The sequence below is a fragment of the Urocitellus parryii genome, chromosome 3, assembly GCF_045843805.1.
Source record: "Urocitellus parryii isolate mUroPar1 chromosome 3, mUroPar1.hap1, whole genome shotgun sequence".
Lineage (NCBI taxonomy): Eukaryota > Metazoa > Chordata > Mammalia > Rodentia > Sciuridae > Urocitellus > Urocitellus parryii.
Genome location: NC_135533.1, coordinates 145,561,563 through 145,574,487, shown reverse-complemented (window position 1 = coordinate 145,574,487; position 12,925 = coordinate 145,561,563). Strand labels below are relative to the sequence as shown.

Below are 12,925 nucleotides of genomic sequence, written 5' to 3'. Positions count from 1 at the left end.
GATCAAACCCAGTGCCATGTGCATGCCAGGCTTGAGCCACATCCCCAGCCCTGTTCTTTCTTTCAATTTTTTTTTTTTAGTTATAGATGGACACAATATCTTTATTTATTTATATGTGGTGCTGAGGATTGAACCCAGGGCCTCACACATGCTAAACAAGTGCTCTACCACTGAGCTACAACCCCAGCCCTGTTTTGGTTTTTCAATCCTGCCTTTGCATCCTATTAGTTTCAAAAACTTTTTTTTTTTTTTTTGGTACTGAGAATTTAATCCACAGATGATCTACCACTGAACTACATCCACTGTCCTTTTGTTTTGTTTTGTTTTTTAGGTACTGGACATGGAACTCAGGGGTGCTTAATCACTGAGCTACATCTCCAGCTCTTTATATTTTATTTATTTATTTTTTGGTACTGGGGATTGAATTCAGGGGCACTTGACCACTGAGCCACATCCCCAGCCCTATTTTGTATTTTATTTAGAGACAGGGTCTTACTGAGTTGCTTAGCTCCTCCCTTTGGCTTTAAACTTGCGATCCTCCTGCCTCAGCCTCCCAAGCCGCTAGGATTACAGGCATGTGCCACTGCACCTGGCTGGCCCAGCCTTTTTTGTTTATTTATTTATTTTGTGGTTCAATCCGGGATTGAACCCAGGGCCTTGTGCATGCAAGGCAAGCACTCTACCAACTGAGCTATATCCCCAGCCCCAGCCCTTTTTATTTTTTTATTTTGAGACAGGTCTCTCTTAGTTGCCCAAGATGGCCTCAAACTTATGATCTTCCTGCGTCAGCCTGTTTTTGGGATTTCAGGCCTGTGCTACCATACCTGCGTGTTTTGCCTTTTTAATGAAATATCATTTTTTTAAATTGAGGCATAATTTCCATAAAATAAATTCACATATTTTATGTTATTATTTATTTATTGTGGTACTGAGGATTGAACCCAGGGCCTTATGCATGCTAGGCAAGTACTCTATCACTGAGCTACATCCTTAGCAAAATGCACAAATTTTAAGTGTATAGTTGAATGAATTTTTTTTGGGGGGGTACTGGGGATTGAACTCAAGAGCACTCAACCATGGAGCCACATCCCCAGTTCTATTTTGTATTTTATTTAGAGACAGGGTCTCACTGAATTGCCTAGCACCTTGCCATTGTTGAGGCTGGCTTTGAACTTGCAATCCTCCTGTCTTAGCCTACTGAGCTGTTGGGATTATGGGCGTGTGCCACCGCGCCCAGCTTGATGAATTTTTATCTATAACTACAATCTGGACTAAGATACAAACTGTGTTTTCCATCCATCACATGTGCCTACTGAGCTCTTGAAGTGTAGCTAGTCCAGCCTGGGAAGTGCTTTAAGTGCAAAACATACATTAGATATTAGAGAATGTGAAAATGAATGTAAAATATATTATTAGTAATTGATTACATGTTAAAATGTAATGTTTTGAATATATTATTAAAATAAAAATAACCTGTGGGCTGGGGATGTGGCTCAAGCGGTAGCGCGCTCGCCTGGCATGCGTGCGGCCCGGGTTCGATCCTCAGCACCACATACCAACAAAGATGTTGTGTCCCCCGAGAACTAAAAAATAAATAAATATTTTTAAAAAAATTCTCTCTCTCTCTCTCTCTCTCTCTCTCTCTCTCTCCTCTCTCACTCTCTCTTAAAAAAAAAAAAAACCTGTTTCCTTTTATGTCTTTTTTTTGGGGGGGGGTGTACCAGGGATTGAACTCAGGGGCACTCAACCACTGAGCCATATCTCCAACCCTATTTTTTTTTTATTTTGGTGCTGGGATCAAACCCAGGGCCTTATGCATGCAAGGCAAGCACTCTACCAACTCAGCTATGTGCCCAGCATCCCCCCAGCCCTATTTTGTATTTTGTTTAGAGATAGGGTCTCATTGAGTTGCTTAGCACCTCACTGTTGCTGAGGCTGGCTTAGATCCTCCTGCCTCAGCCTCCCGAGCTGCTGGGATTACAGGCATGTGCCACTGTACCTGACCCTTTTAAGTCTTTTTTTTTTTTTTTTTTTTTTTAAAGAGAGAGTGAGAGAGGAGGGAGAGAGAGAGAGAGAGAGAATTTTTAATATTTATTTCTTAGTTCTCGGCGGACACAACATCTTTGTTGGTATGTGGTGCTGAGGATCGAACCCGGGCCGCACGCATGCCAGGCGAGCGCGCTACCGCTTGAGCCACATCCCCAGCCCCCTTTTAAGTCTTTTTAACGTGGCTCTCAGAAAATTTAGAATAACATGTGGTTGGTAACTTTGCCTTGTATCTTATTTCTGTTGGACAGTGCTGATATTTCCTTCCTTCAAAGTTCTCTCCTTTTTTCTTTCTTTTTTTTTTTAAATTTATTATTTTTAGTTATATATGACAGTAGAATGCATTTTGGCCAATTATACATACAAGTTAACTTATTGTATTTAGGTTCCCATTTTTGTTCTCTCCTTCTTCTAAGCCAATATTTGCTCCTCCCTCCTCAAAGATAAACAGTAGTCTGATTCTTCTTCCCAAGGATTGTTTTTGCCTATTCTAGAACTTCATATAAATGGGGTTTTTTTTGCATGTATTTGGTTTTGTCTGGCTTCTTTTGCTCAACATACTATCTTAGAAATTCACCTGTATTGTTGCATGAATCAGTCAATTGTTCCTTTTTAAATTTGTGTAGTATTCCATTATATGAATATATCATAGTTTATCCATTCCTTTGTTGATGGATGTTTGGATGACTTCCAGTTCCTGACTATTATAAATAATGATGCTATCAATGCTTTTGAATAATCGTAATGTAGTCTTGTTCCAATATTTGTTTGTTGTTTGTTTGTTTATTTATAGTACTAGAGATCAAACTCACTGAGCTATGTCCCTAGCCTTTGTTGTATTTAATTTGAGACAGGGTCTCGCTAAGCTGCTGAGCCTGACCTTAAAGTTGTGATCCTTCTGCCTCAGGCTTCTAACTAGCTAAGATTACAGGTGTGTGCCACTTGACTTGGTTTCAGATTATTTTTACTATGTTTTTTGGTTGTTAAGATGAATCCAGGCTGGGCATGATGGCCTAGGCCTATGATCCCACTGCTCCCAAGGCTGAGGCAGGATGATCCCAAGTTCAAGGCCCTATCTCAAAGTAAATAATAATAATAATAATAGTAAAATTTTAAAAAGGGCTGAGGATGTAGCTCAGTGGTAAAGTGCCTCTGGGTCAACAGCCAGTACTGAAGGGAAAAAAAAAAAAAAGATGAATCCATACTTACAAAAAAAAAAAAATCTATGTTAATGGTTTGATGTAAATGGCTACAGTTTGGTGTAATTCCTTCCAGACTTTTCCATCACATATAGAATCATGTATTATCTTTATTAATAGAATTGTCACTTTGGTGGTTTCTCCCTTGGCTGACTGATCCCTGGGGAGGCTGCCTAGCTCTGGATCCTTGTGATGCTTTTTCTAAAGTGTGCAGACAACTAAAACTGGAAAAGACACAGAGATCATCCAATCCAAGGAAGGCTAATACAGTTGTCCCTCAGTATCTAAAGGTCAATTTGTTCTAGGAATCTCATTGGTACCAAAATCTAAGGATCCATTATATAGTGGAGTCATATTTGCATAGAACGTATGCACACGTCATATACTTCATATCATCTCTAGATTACTTATAATACCCAATACAATGTAAATGCTATGTAAATAGGTATCGTATTGTTTTGAGAATAATGACAAGTTTTAAAAGGTACTGTATAGGTTCAGTACAGATGCAATTAAGAAATATTTCCAACGCATGTTTGGTGAAATTCACAGATGTGAAATGTGCAGATACTAAAGCTGACTGTATACAGCACACCTTCCATTATTTCCTGATCACCTGCATCCAAGGCAGGCACCCCTAAAAAGTCAGACATTTCTATCCTTGCCCAGCCCTAGCCACTACCAATCAGTAGAAAAACTGAAACCAATTTCCATCTGTGGAATAATCTGGCCCCTTTCCATTTTGCACATGAATAAACTAGGGCTCAGAGAGGGGAAGAGTCTGTCTCAAGGTCAGAGACTGAGCCCCAGGCTCCTGACTCCCTATCTAATGTTTTTTCCACTGTATTCACTGACTCCAAAAGCTATTTTCCTGGGATTGCTGAAAATCTGGTCTCTAGGGAGAGAGCTCCGAGAGAGGACCCTGCCTTCTTCTACCCAGCCCCTTCATCTCTATGCCCTGCCTGAGTGTAACAGAAGCCCCTGCCAACCGCCTGGCATCCCCTCCCCCACAGTCACCACCCACAGATCTGCGGTTCCAGTTCTCCAGGTCTGCAGTTTCCGTTTCCCAAAATAAACATTTAAAAAAATTAAAAAAATAAAATAAAATAAAGGCGGCCTTGCTCTCAGCATCTTTAGCTCTTTAGCCTCTGAATTGGGGGGATTATTAATTGACCAGACTAAACCAAATAGTTAATTATAGCAGAGAGGCAACTTCAGTTGCTGAAACCATAAAACTCCCAGAGCATCCCCCTTTCACTAACCCATCAAACTGGCTCCGGCTGTCATTGGAAGCGACAGTGAGAAAGTGAGAAAGTGGAAGAGTCAGCAGGTCCGGGCCGACTGTGGGTGTCCTCAGCTGGGCAAGCAGAATCGAATCGTTTATTTAATTCCCTCCCGGGCCAGACCAAGGGGGGAAAACAGAGACAGAGGGTAGCACAGGATGTTTGAGTCAGGTGCAACCGTGCTCCGGGAGTGGTTGGCTGTCATCTGTAAGACAGGCATAGGAATAGAACCTACCACATGGATTGAAATGTCACACTGTACCCCACAGATATGTCCAATCCCTATGGGTCAATTAAAAATCAAAATGTAGGGCTGGGCCCATTGGTTACATTGGTTAAGGCAGGTGAATCTCTTGAGCCCAGGAGTTCAAGCACAGCCTTGGCAACTAATAAGATAATAAAGAGCAAGGCACTGTAAAGTCAGAGACTAGGGAGGCTGAGGCAGGAGGACTGCATGTTTGAGATCAACCTGGGTAACTTAGTGAGACCCTGTCTCAAAATAAAAAGGGCTGGGGATATAGCTCAGTGTAGAGCCCCCCTGGGTTCAATCATTAGTACTGAAAATAGATAAATGTGTCTTTAGGGTTTGGGGAGTATTTTAATGGCAGAGCTTGTGCTTAGCATGTGCAAGGCCCTGGGTTCAGTCGCTAGCACCAAATAAATAAAAGTAGAAAATATATATTTAGAGAGGGAGGGTGGGGGAATGTCTACCACATTGCAATGTTTCAAGTGACCTGGTTAAAACGAATTACAGTCATGTACTGCATAATGATGTTTTAGTCAACAATAGACTACATACAGGACGATGATTTTATAAGATGGTAATGGGCCCTATTGCCCAGTGATGTCATAGCCCTCTTAAAATCGTAGCAAAATGCATTCATTGCTCACGTGTTTGTGGTGATGCTGGTGTAAACAAACCTTCTTCACTTTATATAAAAGTAGAGTGCGTACAATTATGTACACTATATAATACTTTATAATGATAATAAATGACCAGGTTGCTGGTTTATTATTTAATATGCTGGACTTTTTTTTTGTGTGTGTGTTGTTGTTGTTGTTGTTGTTGTTGTTTTTGTTCTCTGTCTCTCTCTCTCTCTGTCTCTCTCTCTCTCTCTCTCTCTCCCTGGGTATTGAACTCAGGGACATTTTACCACTGACTTGTATCCCCAAGATAGGGTCTTGAGATAGGGTCTCTCTAAGTTGCCAAAGATCTCTCTAAATTGCTGAGGCTGACCTCCAACTTGCAATCCTCATGTCTCAGCCTCTCAAGTTGCTGGGATTACATGCATGTGTCACCAGTCTTGTTATTTCTCATTTTATCTTTTTTTTTTTTTTTTTTTTTTTTTGTGCTGAGGATTGAACCCAGGGCCTTGTGCATATGAGGCAAGTACTCTACCAACTGAGCTATATCCACAGCCCTCATTTTATCTTTTTAATATTCTGTAATATTTTTCATGCTGAGGCTTGAATATAGGGCCTCACTCATGTTAAGCTTTTGCTTTACCACTGAGCTATATCCCAAGTCCTATCAGTTTTCCAAAAAAAAAATTTTTTTTCAGTATTGGGGATGGAACCCAGGAGTGCTCTACCATGGCACAACATTCCCAGATCTTTTTATTTTTTATTTTAACTCAGAGTCTTACTAAGTTGTCCAGGCTGGCCTCAACTTGAGATCTCCTGCCTCAAGCTTCCGAGTCGCTGGGATTAGAGGCGTAGACCGCCCTCTCATTATTTTATTTTGTTTTTTTGGTATTGGGGATTGAACCCTAGGGCACTTAACTACTGAGTCACATCCTTAGCCCCTTTTATATATTTTTTATTTAGGGCTCATAATTGCTTAGGACCTTACTAAGTTGCTGAGGCTGGCTTTGAACTCTCTATCCTCCTGCCTCAGCCTCCTGAGCCAGTGGGATTACAGGTATGTGCCACCATTCCTGGACCTATGCTTATTTTAGAGTATACCTCTCCTACTTATAAAAGATAAGTTTACTTTAAAACGGACAGCTGTATTACGCTTTCAGCAGCCCCATACACTTTGCGATGCAATCATGAGGCCACATGGTAACTGACCCATACAACCGAGGCTTGTGTAAGAGCGCTCTGTGAAGTCCACACAACCATATCACTTAACCACTCATTTCTTAGAATGTATCCCTGTCGTTTAGTGACACACAAATGTACATATAACTCTGTCTCTCTGTGAGAAACAGTAGCAATTGCTGTCTCATTTACCATCCCAACTTCAGCTCTTGCCAAGATTGAATGGACTTAAAAATACACACACACACATATATAAAATATATAATACATATATTATCTTAGTAGATGGACACAATACTTTTATTTTATTGATTGATTTTTATGTGGTGCTGAGGATGGAACCCAGTGCCTCACAAGTGCTATGTGCTACATAAGCACTCTACCACTGAGCCAAACCCCAACCCTCTAACTAAGCAACTAAGCTCTTGACAACGACTGAGTATTAAGTACTCAGTGTAAGGTGTGGGACCTGAGAATGAGGGTGGTAGAAGAAAATTCAGAAGCTTTGCACAGTGTCCCTTCCCTTAAAGAGCTTTCATTCCAGTACAATAGAGAGTGTAGAACCGAAGTTCAAAGCCAGCCTCAGCAACTTAGCGAGGCCCTAAGCAACTTAGCGAGAACTTGTCTTTTTTTTTTTTTAATATTTTTTTAGTTGTTGATGGACCTTTATTTTATTTATTTATATGTGGTGCTGAGAATCGAACCCAGTGCTTCACACATGCTAGGCAAGCACGTTACCACTGAGCCACAGCCCCAATCCGGAGAACTTGTCTTTAAATAAAATATAAGAAGGGCTGGGGATGTGGCTAAGTGGTTAAGTGCCCCTGGGTTCAATCCCCAGTAATAGTAAAAAAGAAGAAGAAGAGGAGGAGAGGAGGAGGAGGAGGAGGAGGAGAATCTTCTGCAATAATAGGTACATTATATATGCCTGAAGTAGTTAGTATAATGTCATGCTTCATAATAGAGATTCTGGCATTAAACTTGACTTAAAACCCCAGCTCCCTCACTTGCTGACAAACTGATCTTTATTAGCAAGTTTATCGCTCAATGCTTCTGTTTCCTGATTTGTAAAATAGGGTCTTGCTATATATAAAATCGAGTTGAAAGGATTAAATTTATACCCTAATGCAAAGTGCTTACTATAGTGCCTGGCACATAGTAATTACTCAATACATCTTAGCTATTACTTTATCATTTCCTATATGACTTTGGACAAATTACTTACCTTCTCCAAAACTTGTTTTTCTGATCTATAAAATAGAAATATAATATTTAAATACACTAGAGTTGCTGGGAAGATCACAGTTGACTTGAAAGGAGGCTGAAGCAGAAGGATCACAAGTTTGAGGCCAGCCTCAGCAACTTTGTGAGATCCTCCTTCAAAATAAAAAAGGCTGGGGATGTAGATCAGTGGAAAAGTACCCCTGGGTACCCACAGTCATGCAAGGAAAATAAAATAATAGAATTTCTGGGAGAATAAAATGGAAGGCCCCTGAAAAGTGCTTGGCACTGTTTAGTGTATGGAAGGTGCTTAATAATTTCTATATAATAATAATGATAATAATAATAAAGGTTAAAGAAAGGTATATGGGAGAAGAGAATAAATTTATGATGTTGGATCAGGGAAAAGTTCATACTAGGCAAATTATTTGTGTGTGTGTGTGTGTGTGTGTGTGTGTGTGTGTTGTTTGTTTGTAACACCATTATGGAGATATAATTCACATATCATCCAATTTACCCACTTCAGTGTTTAGATTCACAGAATTGTGAAACTCAACTATTATCAATTTTAGAACGTTTCCACCATTCCAGATAGGAATCTGGACCCACCAGCAGTCATTCCCTATTTCTTTGCACATGTTTCCCTTACCCCCCAAACTCTAGGCAACCACCACTTTACTTCCTCTTTCTATTGATGGATCTGTTGTGGACACCTCATGCAAATGGAATCATAAATACATGAACTTTTGTTTCTGGTTTCTTTCGCTTAGCATAATGTTTTCAAAGTTCATCTGTGTGGTACCTGGGATCACTACTGCATTCCCTTTTATGACCAAATAATTCCTTCCTTCCTTCCTTCCTTCCTTCCTTCCTTCCTTCCTTCCTTCCTTCCTTCCTTCCTCCCTCCCTCCCTCCCTCCCTCCCTCCCTCCTTCCTCCTTCCTTCCTTCCTTCCTTCCTTCCTTCCTTCTCCGGAGGAGGAGGAGGATTAGACCCAGGAAGCACTTGACCTGTGAGCCACATATCCACTTCTTTTTATTTTATTTTTTTAATTTTCAGGCAGAGTCTCCCAAGTTGTTGCTTAGGGCCTCACTAATTTGCTGAGGTTGCCTTTGAACTTGCAATCCTTCTGCCTCAGCCTCCTGAGCTGCTGGGAGTATAAGCATGTGCCACCACACCTGGTTTAGACATACGTTTCAATTTCCCTGGGGTCCAACCTAGGAAAAGAATTGCTGGATCATATGGTAACTTTTTTTTTTTTTTTTTGGTACTGGGGATTGATTAAATTCAGGGACACTCTACCACTCAGCTACATCCCCAAACCTTTTTATTTTTTTATATTGAGACAGGATCTTGCTAAATGGCTTAGGCTGGCCTTGAACTTGAGATCCTCCCAATTCAATCTCCCAAATAACTGGGATTACAAGTGTGTACCCAGCTCATATGATAACTCTGTTTACTCTTTTAGGAAACTGCCACAGTGTTTTCCTTAACTCCGCACAATTTTACATTCCCATCAGCAACATATGAGGGTCCTAATTTCTTCATATTCTTACCAACACCTGCAATTATCTACCTTTTTGATTATAGCCATTCTAGGGGGTGTGAAGCATATCTCACTGTGGTGCTCATTTGCATTTGCCTGATGGCTAATGACGTCAATGTCTTTTCACGTGCTTATTGGCCATTTATCTATCTTTTTCTGGAGAAATGTCTAGTCGGATCCTTTTCTCATTATTACTTTTATTTTTTCCCCCAAGTAATAATTTTATTTGGGGCCTGAAAGCACACGTTTCTGGGACATAGAATGGGGTTTTACATTAGGGTCCTGAATTCTAAGATAAGACTTTATTCACCCTCTTTCAAGGCTTCTTGGGAAATGAATCAGAAAGGGGACAAGTCATGGTCTGGAAATAAATCATTATTGTTCTTGGGAAGTTGCAAAGGGGAGAGCTTATTCAAATTAATGTCATATAACAACATCAAGAATGAAGAGGTGGCATGGAGAGAAGTTCTCAATTCCAGGTGTGGGCAGTGATGTTGGCTTCTTTCCTCAGCAAGGACTCATCCCAAATGGAAGGAGCAGAGTCAACGTGACAATTTATTTATTTATTTATTTAGTGCTGGATATCTATCCTAGAGCTGGATATCTATCTACCACTGAAATACACACCCAGCTCTGAAACTGGCTATTTTTTTTAATATTTATTTTTTAGTTCTAGGCAAACACAATATCTTTATTTTTATGTGGTGCTGAGGATCAAATCCAGTGCCTCACACATGGTAGGCAAGCGCTCTATCTCTGAGCCATGACCTCCACCCTGAAACTGGCTATTTTGACTGCAGCAAGTCCTGAGGCCAAGGGATCCTCAGTGTCCTCTTTCCTCCCTGAGGAATTCAAAGAAGGGCAGGGTCTCATCGTGGACACGGCCACTCCTTTGATGAAGTGGGCTGGGTTTATGTTCCATTCTGAAAGGTCCACATGTTCATGGGTGCTCAGGGTGACATGGACCTTGTTATGCACTTTAAATCATTCAGGATGGTCATCCAATTTTTCTACCTGAAGGGCCATTCTTGTCATGAACCCCCCAACTGCTTGAAGATAGCATCACAACCTTCCAGGGCATTCTACCCCATAGTGCTTAGGTTTGGTAGCAGCTGGTCAGTTTCCTCAAGCTTAGCCCGGTATGGAGGTAGCAAGCTGCAGGTGGCAGTGAAAAGGGCAAGTGGGGCTGGGTACACAGATGCCACCCCAGGATACAGTCTGCCCATTTTAATATTTTGTTATTAATATTTTGTCATTGGTTCTATACATTCTAAATACAAATTCCCTATCAGATATATAATTTGCACTTTTTCCTCCCATTTTTGGGGTTTTCTTCTCTCTCTCTCTCTCTCTCTCTCTCTCTCTCTCTCTCTCTTTAGTATTGGGGATTAAACCCAGGGCCTCTGGTGCATACCATGCCAGGTAAGTTTTACCACTGAGCTACCTTCCCAGTACTTTTAATTTTTGAGACAGGGTCCTATCTCAGTTGCCCAGGCTGGCTTTTGAACTTTTGATCCTCTTGCCTCAGTCTCCAGAGAAGCTGGTATTACAGGTGTGTGTTACTGCACCAGATTTCTTTTTACTTTCTTGAAGGTATCCTTTGAAGTACAAAAGTTTTAATTTTGATGATGTTCAATTGATCTCAGTCTTTTTGTTTTTTTCTCCCTATAGTGCTGAGGATTGAAACTGGGCCTTAAATGGGAAGTTATACTCCGTGTATGTATGATATGTCAAAATACATTCTACTGTCACGTATAACTAAAAAGAACAAATAAAAAGTTCTTTTCAAAAAAAACAATTGACTATAAATATGAGCATTTATTTCTCGATTCCCATTTTTTTTTTTTTTGGTGGTGCTGGGGATTGAACCCAGGGTCTTGTGCATGCAAAGCAAGCACCCTACCAACTGAGCTATATCCCTAGCCTTTTTTTTTTTTTTGTACCAGAGATTGAACTCAGGGGCACTCAACCTCTGAGCCACATCCCCATTTACTTTGTATTTTATTTAGAGAAGGGGTCTCATTGAGTTGCTTAGTAACTTTTGCCTTTGCTGAGGCTGGCATTGAACTCGAGATCCTCCTGCCTCAGGCTACCGAGCGGCTGGGATCACAGGCATGCACCACTCTACCCATCCAGCACTCAAGACTTGAAGTAACTGAATTTGAGTTGGACCAAATTAGCTGGATTGGGAATGAACTTCCTTATGTTTTCATAATGCTTTAGTGTTTTAAAGGTGTTTCTATATACATGAGCTCACATACTTCTTCAAGCAACTCTGAAAAGAAATGAAAGATTAGAAGGTTGAGTAGAGTATCTCTAGACCCACTCAATCAGAAACAGCAGGGATCCCAGGACCAACCACCAGGTCTTCTGACCCTCAGTCAGGTGCCCTAATAATCCCAGTTGGTTAATTCCTGGTTGAGTCCATATATTTGAGAGAAAGAAAAAGTAAAGAGAAAAACATTTTTTTTAAAGTAGGAGATTGAAAATTTATGTCCATACATATAAAAGCTGCACATGTCTGTTTTAGCATCTTTTTTTTTCCTTAGTTGCCAAAATTTGAAAGCAATCAACAAGTCCTTTAATAGGTGAATAGATACACCAGGATACAATAAAGACTGTGGAATATTATTTAGCACTAAAAAGAAATAAGCTATCAAATCATGGAAAGACATAGAGGAAACTTAAATATATATTGCTAAGTGAAAGAAGCCAATCTGAAAAGGATATATACTGTATGCTTCCTACTGTAAGATCTTCCAGAAAAGGCAAAACTATTCAGACAGTAAAAAGATAAGTGGTTGTGGGGGCTAGGGAGAGGAAGGATGAATATATGAAGCATAGAGAATTTTTAGGGCAGTGGACATATTCCATGACTCCATAGTGGTAAATGAATGTTAATCTGCCTTTGTCCAAACCCATAGAATGTACACCAACAAGACGGAACCCTCATGCAAACACTATGGGCTTTCGGTGATAATGATATGTCAATGTAAATTTACCAATTATGACCAAATACCACTCTGGGGATGTTGATAACAGGGGATGCTATGCATGTGTGGGGGAAGGAGATATATAGGAAATCTCTGTACCTTTTGATCAATTTTTCTGTGAACCTAAAACTACTCTAAATATGAAATCTATGTTTTTAAAAAAGTGGAAGAAAGTTGTAAAATGGACTGATTTAAATGAATGGTTTCTAATAAACTTCAATAAATTTTTCCTTCTCCTGTACAGACAAGAACTGGTATGTTCTGGTTAATCCAGGGCTTTGCTTGGGTATTGCCTTTTCAAAGAATGAGAACAGAGTGGAATACTTTCAACACTGAAACCAAACATACTATAATTTGATCTTTAGCTTTGTTATTGATGTTCTCAAAGATTCATCCATATATTTTAAAGCAGTGCTTCTCCAAGAGTGGTCGAGGAAATACCTCAGGTACCAGCATCATTGGACAGACTGGCTTGTTTAAAAACTGCAGTTTTCAGAGCCCCTACCCATCCTGAGTCCACTGCACAGCACCAGGTGATTTTAAAAATGCACATCAAGGTTTGGGAACCAGTTTTAGAGAGTGAAAGTCAAATTAG

General features: G+C 40.2%; 1 pseudogene; it reads right to left on the bottom strand.

Moving 5' to 3' along the window:
* Nucleotides 1–10,087: 10,087 nt before the first annotated feature.
* Nucleotides 10,088–10,372, bottom strand: LOC113178569 (pterin-4-alpha-carbinolamine dehydratase pseudogene; annotated as a pseudogene).
* Between the last annotated feature and the right edge of the window lie 2,553 nt (nucleotides 10,373–12,925).